Raw genomic sequence first — 11,533 nt, 5'->3', positions numbered from 1 at the left:
AATGGCTGATGGAATTCAATGTGAGCAAATGCGAGGTCTTGCACTTTGGGAAAAAGAATAGAAGCATGGATTACTTTCTAAACGGTGAGAAAATTCGTAAAGCCAAAGTACAGAGGGATCTGGGAGTGCTAGTTGAGGATTCTCTAAAGGTAAACATGCAGGTTGAGTCCATGATTAAGAAAGCGAATGCAATGTTGTCACTTTTCTCAAGAGGGTTGGAATATAAAAGCACCGTTGTGCTACTGAGACTTTATAAAGCTCTGGTTAGGCCCCATTTGGAGTACTGTGTCCAGTTTTGGTCCCCGCACCTCAGGAAGGACATACTGGCATTGGAGCGTGTCCAGCGGAGATTCACATGGATGATCCCTGGAATGGTAGGTCTAGCATATGAGGAACGGCTGAGGATCCTGGGATTGTATTCATTGGAGTTTAGAAGATTAAGGGGAGATCTAATAGAAACTTACAAGATAATACATGGCTTGGAGAGGGTGGACGCTAGGAAATTGTCTCCGTTCAGCGAGGAGACTAGGACCCGTGGACACAGCCTTAGAAGTAGAGGGGGTAAATTCAGAACAGAAATGCGGAGACATTTCTTCAGCCAGAGAGTGGTGGGCCTGTGGAATTCATTGCCACAGAGTGCAGTGGAGGCTGGGACGCTAAATGTCTTCAAGGCAGAAATTGATAAATTCTTGATGTCACAAGGAATTAAGGGCTACGGGGAGAATGCGGGTAAGTGGACTTGAAATGCCCATCAGCCATGATTGAATGGCGGAGTGGACTCGATGGGCCGAATGGCCTTACTTCCGCTCCTATGTCTTATGGTCTTATGGTCCTCTCAGCAAAAATATTCCAGAGATTTACAATTCTCAATGAATAAGAATTCTTCTCATCTCAATGCAAAATGGCTGAGTGCTCATCTTGGGAAAATGATCTCAAGTTCTACACTCTCTTACCAAGGAAAGCAACCTCTCTGCATCCACACTGAAAATTGCATACATTTCAGTGAGATTACCTTTCATTATGCTAAACAATCTTTCCTTATAAGACAGCCCAGGAATCAATGCAACTGACAGAAAAAAGAACCCAACTCTTTATATTTCTCCTGTTCATTCTGGTCAATTTACAAAGGGTCTCTTCCTATTGTTTCTGATTAGAACACTTCAGATCAGCTTAATGGAACTCTCCATCTCTCAATACAGAGAAGGTTACAGTGGCCCTCTGTTTCCCCAATACAAAGTAGGTTACAGTAGCTCTCTGTCTTTGCAATACAGAGTAAGTTACAGTAGTTCTCTGTCTCCCCAGTACAGAGTAGGTTACAGTAACTCTCTGTTTCCCCAGTACAGAGTAAGTTAGAGTGGCTCTCTGTCTCCCCAGTACAGAGTAGGTTACAGTAGCTCTCTGTCTCCCCAGTACAGACTAGGTTACAGTAGCTGTCTCCCCAGTACAGAGTGGGTTACAGTAGCTCTCTGTCTCCCCAGTACAGAGTAGGTTACAGTAACCCTCTGTCTCCCCAGTACAGAGTAAGTTAGAGTAGCTCTCTGTCTCCGCAAAACAGTGTAGGTTAACACAACTCCATGTCTCCCATTGCAAAGTAGGTTAGGATAGCTCTTTGCCTCCCTATTGCACAGGTCAGAGCAGTTGTCTAGCTATCGCACAGTTGGTCAGAGCTGCTGTCAACTCCCCACTGCTCAGTAGGTTGGAAACGCATTCTGTTTCTTCATTGTCGAGTAGGTTATACCAGGTCTTGGCAGGGTGTTATAATTAATTGGGGTAGCATGCTAAAAATCAAGCACCATTATTCTAAGTTGTCACAAAGGTTAAAGATTCTCTAAAGTATAGAGAGTTCCCCAATTTAGCTGTCTTTTAGACCCAGGTTGCTGGAATGCATGGACAAGGTGTCTGTACCAAACAAGAATGTCCACTTATCACAAATAAATTAACTCTAGTTACAGTTAAACAATTATTGGCTGTTGACATATAACTTTACTAGTTAAAACTCTAAACCCCCTTTCAAACTCACTATCTTCACACAAACATATAGACACAGAGAAACATAGGTGTTCTGGGCAAAGAGAAAACATAGTCAGGCAGTTCAGCAGTCCCTGTCTGCAATGATTGACAAGATGAGCTTTTTGGTCAATCATTCCTGATGATCGCATCAGGATTCCAGATGATCATCATTCCTGATGAAGGGTTCTTGCCCAAAACATTGATTCTCCTGCTCCTCGAATGTTGCCTGACCTGCTGTGCTTTTCCAACACCACTCTTGAAGATGACCTCTTTGCTGATCAAAATGTGGCTTCTTGGAACCTCCCTGCTCCAGATACTGTCAATTATTTGCAGGAGGTATAGTGTAAATGATAAAGGGTAAGCTGTGTAAACAGTGCCTACAATGAGTACCAGGTTGCATGCTCTTAAGATGTGCAGCAATCCTTGTTATTTAAAACTGTTCTCCTCCAGATCCTCAATCCAAAAATACAGAAAAGCAATCTTCATGAGCAAAAACAGGAATTGTTGGAGAAACTCAGCAGGTCTGGAGTCATCTGTGAAGAGAGAAACGGGTTAATGTTTAAATACAGAGTCTAACGTTCATTAGAACGCCGTTCTGAAAAGAAGGATCACTGAACTCAAAACATTAACCTTGTTTTTTTTTCCTTTATGAATGATGCCAGACCATCTGTTACTCCAGCAATTTCTGTTTTTGTTTGTTTCAGATCTGCAGTTCTTTGTTTTATTTTAATGGTCTTTCAGGTTAGAATAGCTCAGTCTCCCCATTGCACATTAGGATCCGAGCTCTCTGTCACCCCACTGCATTGCAGGCTAGTACAGCTCCGCGTCTCGATTTGCAGAGTACTTTAACACAGTTTGTCCCTGCAGTGTAGTAATTCTGAGCATTTTTTCTGTCCGTTTACAGAGGCAATTAGTACGTTCCCTGTCTCTCCGGTGCAGTAAATCATAGTTCCGTCTTTACATAATAATTTAGCACGCTGTCTCCAGTGCAGTAATTCAGAGCAGTTCTGACTCTGTGTCTCTCCAGTGCAGTAAGTTAGAGAAGTTCCCTGTCCCTACAGAATAATTTAGCACGCTCTGTGTCTCTCCAGTGCAGTAAGTTAGAGAAGTTCCCTGTCCCTACAGAATAATTTAGCACGCTCTGTGTCTCTCCCATGCAATTTCAGACAGCTCTCATATCTCAGCTCCCTCCTCTAGCTGCACAAACACGTGTCTGACTCTGAATGAACTGATCGCTTCCGGGTTCCCTTTCCACTCCCCCTCCCCTCCATCATCCCTCCTCCACTTGGAAAGCGGCTGCTTAGACAGGAACCCAGGCGGGTGAGTCCCACAATATTGCGGGAGTGCGTGTGGGGTGGAGGGTGGGATGGGCTCTCGGTTTGGCGTGCAGTATGGACAAGGCTCCGGTTTCGCTTTTATTGTTTCCCAGAAGCCTGGTTAAAGACCCGTGTTCGCGGACGAGCCTTAAACACAAAGGAAAAGGGAAAATTCTGTGCAAATGACGAAAAGGAATATGTGCAACGGGAAGTGTTTGCAAAGAGAAAAAAAAGTTAGTGGATATCCCGTGCAAGGCGAACTGCGCCTAACTGGGGATTGGTGCTAATCAGTCAGTAGGGACTCGGGAAAGGGAAGGATTGAATCAGTACAAAACATGCACTGTGCTTGGAAATTACAGCTGAAACTGGATCAGCTATACCTGTATACAAAGCGTGTAAAATGCACACACGGGCTGCAGTTATTCTCAGTGTGGGCAGAGAGCTATAGGACATGTGTAAACAGCACCACGCTAAACTTTAACGTGGAACCACGCAGGCTGACACCAGCCTCTGCAGTAAGGCGGCCCAGGTTATTCCCCCTCTGACAGGGAGTGAAGTCTCAGGGATAGCACTGTTCCTGTAAGTGGAGGAATCTGCGTCCTATTAATATCGCATTCGGAAAGAAACGTGCCGCGAGAGAGAGAGCGGAAAGCAATCATTCTTGGCAAGCACATGGACATGAGCCCAGAGCGAGGTTACTCTGCCTGTTTTTGTTTCATCTGTATTCTACAGCACTGATAGTTGACCCGGTATCTCTGCACTCATCAGTTTTAATAGTCAAGACAGTGAAGGGAGGAACGTGCACGCTTTCTGAGTCAGGATTTTGCTTAACAAATCGACAACGCGGTTGCTTTCCTCACTTGGTAGCGGTTATAAAGCAGAAAATGACCCACAGCTCAAAGTGGCTAACAATTTAACAATAAATAAAGTGACAGCCATTTATTTTAAAAAACATCAGGAATATTTCATTTTTGTTCATTGGTAAAATCCATACTGGGGTTTACCTTGAACTGATCAAATATAAGAGACTCCCTAACTTCTCATCACTTTAACCAGAGTAACTTACCAATGCTGTAATAACTACAGTTTCCGCAGATGTATTAACCAGTAGTCATCCTGAACCTTTTTCTATAACTTAGCTTTTTTATCCTGTTTATGAGTTTTAGAAGAGTTATACTTGGCTTTCCTGGCATTTAAAGACGTCAAATTTCTGTGATTAATGATAAGTGGAAAGAGTTTTATTTAAAAGAATCTTGCACACCTGTCAGTTTTAAATAATTACAATTCAGTATTGATTAACCTTTTAATATTTCAGGCTCTCAACAAAATGGCCAGCTTAGAAATTTCACTAATGCTAATTTGACCTCAAAGTAAGTTGTGATTGTTTTGCTTCATGACTTGGCAACATTTTTCTGTTTGAAGCAGAAGAATTGAAAATTTATTGTCGAATAGTGTCCTGCAACCTATGCTGTATTGTGTCAGCCTAAATTATCCCCAGTCCACTGAAGAAAGTCCACCTGGAAGGCTGCTGATCCTCATCCTGATGCAGCTAACAAGTTTAGTTATTCCTGGCTTATATAGAGAAAGTGAGGACTGCAGATGCTGGAGGTCAGATCGAGAGTGGCTTGATGGAAAGGCACAGCAGGTCAGGCAGCATCCGAGGAGCAGAAGAATCGACATTTCGGGCATAAGCCCTTCATCGGGGTTGATTCATCATTCTTGATGAAGGGCTTATGCCCGAAATGTCGATTCGTCCGCTCCTCAGATGCTGGTTTATATGAAGTTGATGTCTTCATTCCTGGCTTTATATTAGATGAGCTAAATGGCCCCATAATTTTTATTTTCCACTTATTGCTGTTTCCTTGAACAACATTGTACAAGGATAGCCCTTTCTCCTTATTTTGGTCTGAGTGTTGTTTTCAAAAACTGGCCTGCTATTCTGACTCTGCTTTCGTGGACTACTTTTGCATCATGTGTTTGTTTGCAATGCTGGTGTGATTTTCTAAATGTACAGGGGAATCACTCATCTTTCCTTTACTCCTTATCATCTCGAACATTTTGTATCTGTGTGAGGTAGATCGTCTCACATTGTTCGGGGCGAAAGTGAAGACTGCAGTTGCTGGAGATTAGAGTCAAGATTAGAGCGGTGCTGGAAAAGCACAGCAGGTCAGGCAGCATCCGAGGAGCAAGAAAATCGACATTTCGGGCAAACGCCCTTCATCAGGAATGGGCTCCTGAAGAAGGGCTGCTGCCTGAAACGTCGATTTTCCTGCTTGTCGGATGCTGCCTGACCTGTGCTTTTCCAGCACCGCTCTAATCTTGATTCACATTGTTCTGGGTCAGGCATAATGGTGGTATGAGTACTAGCTGTTACCAGTCTCTCAAATTCTGTCCGTTTATTTCATGACAAAGAAGATTCGTTGTCTGGTCATTTGCAGACGGGGAGAAGCTGGACAGTGCATTGTTCATTGTGATTAATGAAGAAGTGGAAGGAATTTTATTTAAAAGACCTTGCACATTTGCTAGTTTTAAATAATTACAAATCAGGATTGATGAACCTTTTTAATATTTCAGAATCTCAACAAATGGCCAGCTTAGAAATTCCACTATTGCTAATTTGATCTCAGAGTAAGTTGTGATTGTTTTGCTTCATGACTTGCCAAAATTTTAAGCTATTGCCACTTAATTACTTCATGTACAGAGAGAAATAGCTGGGTCAGTTGTACAATAAGTTATAAGTATGTTACATACATTTCTGCAGAAATGTAGCTGTAGATGACTGGAGTTGCATCTCAGTATTGCGCAAAAGTGAGGACTGCAGATGCTGGCGATCAGAGTCAAGATTAGAGTGATGCTGGAAAAGCACAGCAGGTCAGGCAGCATCCGAGGAGCAGAAAAATCGACGGTTCTGAGAAAAACCCTTTCTCATTCCTGATGAAGAGCTTTTGCCTGAAACATCGAATTTCCTGCTCCTCAGATGCCGCCTGACCTGCTGTGCTTTTCCAGCACCACCTAATCTTGTATCTCAGTATTGCTAAGTGGAAGATGTAAAACGAAGACTTGATTTAGATTCGAGTGAACTATTCTAATAAGCTTATCATAACTAAGATCTAAGTTCAGTTGCAGCATCTACAGTAATTCATATTAGATGTCTACAACATGCAATCTGACTATTTTAAAAATATTTTTGGTAAAGAAATACCTGTATTGATGAGAAACAAGCTGTTCAAATAGATCACTTTCTGGATACTCATACCACTTACATGATTAACTGTGCAGTGATGAGTGGCATGAAATATTGAGAAACAACATTTATCATTACACCTTCAATCACTAATTTATTTTGCAACGATGAAAGGGTAGAAGGTGTTGGTAGGGTAGTTGATAAATATGAAATAACATCATTTTCCCAATAACTTTACTAAAGTGGAATGGTAAACGTGTGATAAAGTCAAACTGTGTGAATTACAACGGGAATCCTACAACATGATTCTTTCATTTCAAATTTATCTTAAGATGCTTTCTCCAAATACAATTTATGTAAATTATGTTGCATAGAAATGGTTAAAAGACAATAGCTGAGATACTAGGGGTGGCAGTGAATGTTACTTGAGGTGAGGAAGTTGGAATATGAAAACCTATCATACGGTTTCAAAGCATATTGTGAAACATACACATGTTGCGGTTATACACCCAGACTAATAATGTAGAAAACATGAGTTTAAATCTCTGAATTGCAATTCCAGAATTTGAAATCCGTTCTAAAGATATAAAAAGCTGGCATCAGTAAAAGTGAAGGTTAAACTGTCAGTCAAAAGAAGAACTAGTTCACTCATGCCCAGTAAGAAAGGAAACCTCTGGTATAATCACTGTGATTTTGATAATGTACTGAAGTAATTGACACTTGACTGCTGTCTGTCCTGGACTGGGAATGCTCAGTTATATCAAACCTTTTCCAGTTGCAACAGATGGTGGCTCAGCACCACCTTCTCAGGACAATTGGATGGGCAAGAAATGTTGACCTGGCCAGCAGTGTGTCTGCATCCTGTAAATAAATTAAAGAAAGTTAGTGTATGTTGATGATTTCAAGAAGAAGGAATTTGGAGCAAGAGAAAACCATACATCCCCCGATCATGAATGATCTCGGGCTTCAACTCCACCTTTCTACCCGTGCCCCATATCCTATGATGCCCTGAGGGCTCAAAATCTTTCTACCTCAGCCTTGTATCTATTCAAGCATGGTGCATCTGGTACCCTCAGGTAGAAAATTAATAAAAAAAACCTACCTCCCTTGGGGTGAAGAAATTACTCCTAATCCCAGTCCTAAATGAACATCCTGTTATCCTGAAAATCTGCCTGCTTGTTTTAGACTCACCGTGCCTAAGACAAAGCTGTTCATTCCCTTCATGAATGTTTCAATGAGATTAACCTGCATTCTTCTGAATGGCAGAGACTATAGATCCAATTTGCTCAGCCTCTCATCCCAGGAGACGACCCCTCATCCTGAGGACTAATCTAATATATTTTTCATTTACTGCCTTGAGTACAAGTATGGAACATGCAAGTAAATGTGGAGACCGGAATTCCACAGTGTCCCAGGTGTGGCTTCACCAATGTCTTGTGCAATTGTGCAAACTTCTTTATTCTCGTAGTCTGGTCCCACAATATTCCAATTTGTTTTCCCGCTTTTTTGCCTGCCTCTGCACATTAACTTTAATGTTTGTTGTACGAGTATGCTTTCCTTTTTAGAAACATTGACATTTTGTGCTTTTAAAAAAATTCTGCATTTCTACATTGAAAATCAAAGTGGATAACTTCAGACTTCCCCTCATTATTCTCCTCGTGCCATGTTGTTAACCCACTCATTTTAACCTGTCTATATTTCTTTGAAGCCTCCTTGTGTCTATATAGAGGATGTGGAGCCTCTGTAGAGAGACTCGAATAGGCTAAGTGAGTGGGCAAGGGTCTTGCCGATGGAATACCATGTTGGTTAATGTGAGGTTATCCACTTTGGAAGTAAAAACAATAGGTCAAAATGTTATTTAAATGGTAAAAGATTGCAGTATGCTGTTGTGCAGAGGGACTTAGGAGTGCTCGTACATGAATTGCTAAACGTTGATTTGCAGGTGCAACAGGTAATCAGGAAAGTAAACTAAATAACACCTGATGAAGAGCAATGCTCCGAAAGCTGGTGCTTCCAAATAAACCTGTTGGACTATAACTGTGATTTTAAACTAAATATCGGGGTGGCACGGTGGCTCAATAGTTAGCATTGCTGCCTCACAGCACCAGGGTCCTCGTTTCAATTCCAGCCTTGGGCATCTGTCTGTGTGGAGTTTGTGCATTCTCCCTGTGTCTGCGTGGGTTTCTTCTGGGTGCTCCGGTTTTCTCCCACAGTCTAAAGATGTGCAGGTCAGGTGAATTGGCCATGCTAAATTGCCCATAGTGCTCGGTGCATTTGTCAGAGGAAAATGGGTCTGGGTGGGTTACTCTTCGGAGGGTCGGTGTGGACTGGTTCAGCCGAAGGGCCTGTTTCCACACTGTAGGGAATCTAATCTAATCTAATCGGCTTCATTGCTAGAGGGATTGAATTTAAGAGCAGGGAGGTTCTGCTGCAATTGTATAAGGTGTTGGTGAGGCCGGATCTGGAGTATCGTGCGTAGTTGTGGTCTCCTTACTTGAGGAAGGATATACTTGCTTTAGAGACGGTGCAAAGGAGATTCACCAGGTTGATTCTGGAGGTGAGGGGGTTACCCAATGAGGAGTGGTTCAGCCACCTGGGACTGTAGTCGCTAGAATTTAGAAGAATGAGAGGGGATCTTCTAGAAACGTGTAAAATTACAAAAGAGATAGATAAGATAGAGGCAGACAAGCTGTTTCCACTGGTGGGTAAGACTAGGATTAGAGGACATGGCTTCAAGATAAAGGGGAGTCGATTTAGGACAGAGATGAGGAGGAAATGCTTTTCCCAGAGAATAGTGAATCTATGGAATTCTCTGCCCAAGGAAGCAGTAGAGGCAGCTTCATTAAATATATTCAAGACACAGTTGGATGGGCTTTTGCATGATAGGGGAATTAAGGGTTATGGGGATAAGGCAGGTAGGAGGAGCTGGGATGATGGATAGATCAGCCATGATCTTAAAGAATGGTGGAACAGGCTTGATGGACCAAACAGCCTACTCCTATTATTATGAAACTATGCGTCCTCCTCACAGCTTACGTTCCCATCTAGCTTTTCAATGTCAGCAAAGCACGCTACGTTACACTTGGGATCATTTGTCTAAGGCATGCATATAACTTGTAAATAACTGAGATTCTAGCGTTGATCATTGCAGCATTGTAATAATCATAGTCTGCCAAATGGAATAAACATTTTTATCCACTATTCTGCAAGGTTTGTGAAGGTTTGTAGCTCAGATTGAGGTTTAGGGTGTAGGTTTGCTCGCTGAGCAGTAGGTTTGATATCCAGATGTTTCATTACCTGGCTAGGTAACATCATCAGTGGCGACCTCCAAGTGAAGCGAAGCTGTTGTCTCCTGCTTTCTATTTATATGTTTGTCCTGGATGGGGTTCCTGGAGTTTGTGGTGATGTAATTTCCTGTTCGTTTTCTGATGTGTTGATAGATGGTATCTAGATCTATGTGTTTGTTTATGGTGTTGTGGTTGGAGTGCCAGGCCTCTAGGAATTCTCTGGCATGTCATTGCTTAGCCTGTCCCAGGATAGATGTGTTGTCCCAGTCGAAATGGTGGTTTTTTTCCTCCGTGTGTAGGGCTAGCTGGTGTTTCTGTATCCTGGTGGCTAACTTTCTTCCTGTTTGTCCTACGTAGTGTTTGTGGCAGTCCTTGCATGGAATTTTGTAGATGACTTTGGTTGTGCTGGGTCTTTTAAGTTTGTTAGTTTTTGTTTGAAGGTGTTGGTGGGTTTGTGTGCTACTAGGATTCCGAGGGGTCTTAGTAGTCTGGCTGTCATTTCTGAAACTTCTTTGGTGTATGGTAAGGTGGTTAGAGTTTCTGGCTGTGTTTGGTCTGCTTGTCGTGGTTTGTTCTTGAGGAATCTGCGGACTGCGAGCAAACCTACACCCTAAACTATTCTGCGCATCCTGGCAGTTAATCAATCCTCTATCCATGCTAAATATGGTTCCCAGTTCCACAAGCTATTATCTGATGTATTAATGTTTTGTATGGCAACTTATTGAATGTATCTTGGAAATTCAAATGTTCTACATCTCCTGGTTCCTATTTATTTATTATACTAGTTAGAGGCTGAGTTTTTTCAAATACTCTTTTCCTTACATAAACCCACATTGATTTCATGCTATGGTTTTGTAAGTGCGTTGTTAGGATTTCCTTAATAATAGATTCTAGCACTTCCTTAATGACTGGGGTCAGGCTTACTTGGCATATATTTTTCTTGTTTTCTCATTCACCCCTTCCAGTCGGCTGGACATTGTAGAATCGAGGGAATTTTGTAAGATCATAGCCAGTGCATCCACTACCTCTGCAACTGTTTCTTTCAGAATCCTCTGGATTTATCAGATTTTAGTTCCTAGAGCCTCGAGTGACTCTGCTGATATTTATTTCTCACTTTACTCAATCTTATTCATCTTATGTCATCTTCTATTTCTATTGTGTAATTTATACCTGCTACAGTGAAGACAGCGACAAACTCTGTTCAATGTCTCATTTCCTCACTCTTTGATTTTTCTGTTACATTGCATGGCTGGTTTATTCTTTTTAGTTAACTTTTAGCATTCATTAATTGCTTGTGAAAATACTGCAATCCTCCAAATTATTGGTATCCTTAACCTCCTTAGAAAGCCATTATTTGGATCTTTCTCTGAGTTATTCTATGGACTGTACTTTTGTTGAGTCGTGAGTGTGGTGCTGGAAAAGCACAGCAGGTCAGGCAGCATCCGAGGGGCAGGAGATCTGACATTTCGGACAAAAGCCCTTCATCAGGAATGAGGCTTGTGAGCCAAGGGGGTGGAGAGAAAAATGGGAAGGGCTGGGGGAGTGTTAAAGGCTGAGGAAGGAGATTGGCTATGGTGCGAGTCTGCTTCAGGATGTGGCTGAAGAGTTTCAGGGCAGAGGAGATGACCTGGGGTCGGCAGTGAGAGAGAGAGAGAGAGAGAGAGAGAGACTCACTGAGATCCTTGTAGAGAGAGGAGGAGAACTCTGAGGAAGGAGACGTGGCTGTGGTAGAGAGT

General features: G+C 42.2%; 1 protein-coding gene across 2 annotated transcripts in view; it reads left to right on the top strand.

The window, feature by feature from the left end:
* The first annotated feature begins 3,195 nt into the window (after positions 1–3,195).
* pot1 (protection of telomeres 1 homolog) overlaps positions 3,196–11,533 on the top strand; it is a 332,035-nt gene continuing 323,697 nt past the window's right edge. Inside the window, exon 1 of one of the 2 annotated variants that reach the window (XM_043709133.2) lies at positions 3,196–3,330. The gene's annotated coding sequence lies outside the window, so the exon portion shown is untranslated. Of the gene's footprint in view, positions 3,331–3,469; positions 3,560–11,533 lie in introns of those variants that run through there. The other variant, XM_087997426.1, reaches the window with a different exon arrangement.

The sequence above is a fragment of the Chiloscyllium plagiosum genome, unplaced genomic scaffold (assembly GCF_037043375.1).
Source record: "Chiloscyllium plagiosum isolate Xiang-an unplaced genomic scaffold, Cpla_swu_hap1 HiC_scaffold_19, whole genome shotgun sequence".
NCBI lineage: Eukaryota > Metazoa > Chordata > Chondrichthyes > Orectolobiformes > Hemiscylliidae > Chiloscyllium > Chiloscyllium plagiosum.
Note: the sequence above shows the minus strand (reverse complement) of the source record. Positions and strands in the feature narration are given on the sequence as shown.